Source organism: Chionomys nivalis, chromosome 4, assembly GCF_950005125.1.
Source record: "Chionomys nivalis chromosome 4, mChiNiv1.1, whole genome shotgun sequence".
Lineage (NCBI taxonomy): Eukaryota > Metazoa > Chordata > Mammalia > Rodentia > Cricetidae > Chionomys > Chionomys nivalis.
Genome location: NC_080089.1, coordinates 36,796,455 through 36,799,263, shown reverse-complemented (window position 1 = coordinate 36,799,263; position 2,809 = coordinate 36,796,455).

Below are 2,809 nucleotides of genomic sequence, written 5' to 3'. Positions count from 1 at the left end.
GAGGTTTTATTTGCTGAATTAATATGTCTAGTTGATGTATTGTCTTCAGCATTATATGGTGACTCCATTTAAATTCATTTCATATGTATTAGGAAAGTTCTGCAATAGAAGGTTTTCATATGATTTCTCAAAAAGCCTTCCATGTTAGCTGTACCTCCCCATATTCTCTGAGAAATTTAGTATGTGTATTCAATGTATTTTGGTTAATTAAACTCCCATTCTTTCTTCAGCTCCTCTTATAAACTCTCTGCCACACCCTACTCTCAAATTTATGTCCTTGTTTTATAACCCACTGAGTCATAAAAGTGCTGGATATGTCATCATGGGTGTACAGCCATCCACTGAATCATAGGCTTCCCAGAAGAAAGCTGACACTCCAGAGCCTAGTAGCCCTGTTGGGTGATATAGGAATATGAAATATGGAGGTAAGAAGGGCTCAAGAACCCATACCACTGAGGAACTATTGAGAAGTTATACTTCCTAGTGGGTGAGAGTCATTTATCTTTAAGGATTTAACCCTTTTCAAGCCAATTATGCTCAAGTAGTTGACCCTATAACCATGAGTATATTTCCAGCACAAATAAGACTAGTTGAGTAGTTTAAAAACAAACCAAACAAAAAGGGCATGAGATTGCAGAGAATATGAAGTTAAGGAATGGATTTGGATATGAAAGGAGTTAAGAGAGGTGTTGGGTGAATATCATGAAATTACATTGTATGATATTTTTAAAATGTTAATAAAAATATTATGTTAAAAAATAACCTGAAATATACCTTTAAGTGCATTATATAAAATATTATTGAAAGAAGAGTTTTCTGTCAAACCCTAACCTTAACTTTATGATGAAAGTTTTTCAAATTTTATAGCTCCAATGTTCATGTGGATAAACATGGAATGAAGTAGACAGGTTCCAAGATTCTGCTAGTACAGCACAGCTATCTCATCTCTCCCTTTCTTCCATTTGCATTAGGTCACACCACCCTAAATCAATTACAGCAAAGAATTTCAAAAGATAACCCCTCAACTAAGACATACAGAACTCCATCTTTCATTCACTCCTGACTTCTTACAAGCCTGACATGTACAGCCTAATTGGGAAGTGCTAATTTAAGACACAAAGGTTCAAGTTGTAGTGTATTTCAATAACTATAAAAAACATAATATTAAGTAAGCTAAATGTTCCTGCACAACTTTACATATTTGTCTCTAAATCTAAAATTAGTTTAAATCTTGTTTTAATGAACTAAATTGGATTAAAATTATTATGAAATAATAATTAGGCAGAAATGTATTACATTTGCTTATGCTGTAGAATATTACTTTAACTGTATAAAGGAGTGTTAATTTTGCTTATGTTGCATTCTTTAATGATGTAGGGATGTGAGTTTAATTATTTCAATATGTGTTGCGTCTGTTTCACCCTGCATGCCTAATGTACCTGATTGGGCTAATAAAAAAGCCAAACAACCAAGAACTAGGTTGAAGAGGGACAGGTGGATCTGCTAAACAGAGAGAATTTATAGGAGAGCTGTGGTATAATGCTTTTGTACCCTGTCACTCATATTGGTTTAATAAAATACTGATTGATTGGCCAGTAGCCAGGCAGGAAATATGGGTGAGGTGACCAGAATAGAATTCTGTGAAAAGGAAAGGTTCAGTCTACAGTAGTCCCAGACACAGAGGAAGCAAGATAAAAATGTTGCACCGAGAAAAGGTACCAAACCATTTGGCTATTCATAGATAAGAATTATGGGTTAATCTAATTAGTAAGGGCTAGTAAATAATAAGCCTGAGCTAATAGACTAAATCGTTTATAATTAAAATAATCCACTGTGTGTGTCTTTGGGATTGAACAGCTGTGGAACCAGGCAGAACAGAAACTTCCATTTACATAGGAGGAGAAATCTGGTCTCAAGAGAGAAAAGAGAAGTAGAAATAAAAAAGATAGACATACCGAGTGAAAGAGTCAGGGAGCTGCCAGTCAACATGCACAGAATAAGACATAATGAAAGAAGTAGGAAAGCTAAAAGCGAAATGTGACTAAGCTAGGCCAAGCATTCAACACTGTTAATAAGTCTCTATGTCATGATTTGGGAGCTGGTTGGTGACCCAAAAGAAGAAAAGTCAAATACAAACAATAGATGAGACAATGTAGGAAAACTGAAAAAACTTGAAGAATAACAGCAAGAAAAAAAAGATTCTGTCCATTGAAACATAGACAAACCAATGGAAAAAATAACTGATCAAAGATTCATAGATAACTCAGTCACCCACATTTTGGATAGAGGAGAGAGTGTTCAATTAGGAAAAATTGGAAGACATACAGACAAAAACATCTATGTAAGAAATCACTACTACACAGTGGAACCCTTGAATATTCTTTTTTTTTAAGTCATGTGTTTCTGTTTATTCATCCTTATTAATGATCTTGAGAACATAGTAAACAGCGTGCTAATGAAATCAGCAGATGACAGTGAGTGGGGGGATGTTGCCAGACATCAGTGAGGACACAAATAATACAGATCGCCTGAGAAGAGTTACAGATCTTGAGATCAAATAGCAAAACACAAGTCCGATGGGGACAAGGCCAGCTTCCCACACCAAGCGAAAATAAATGAAAAAGCATATGTATATAAGAAGGGGAAGACAACCATAGAGAGGCTGTCTTCTGAGAGAGACCTGCTGGAAAGGAACTGGAGGAATATGGGGTCCCATCCAGGTGAGCTTTGCTGCAGAATGACAGCCCCAGCTGTGTATTGTTTTGAACTACTACTGTTATGAAAGACGTAACCATAAAAGAGAAGTGTA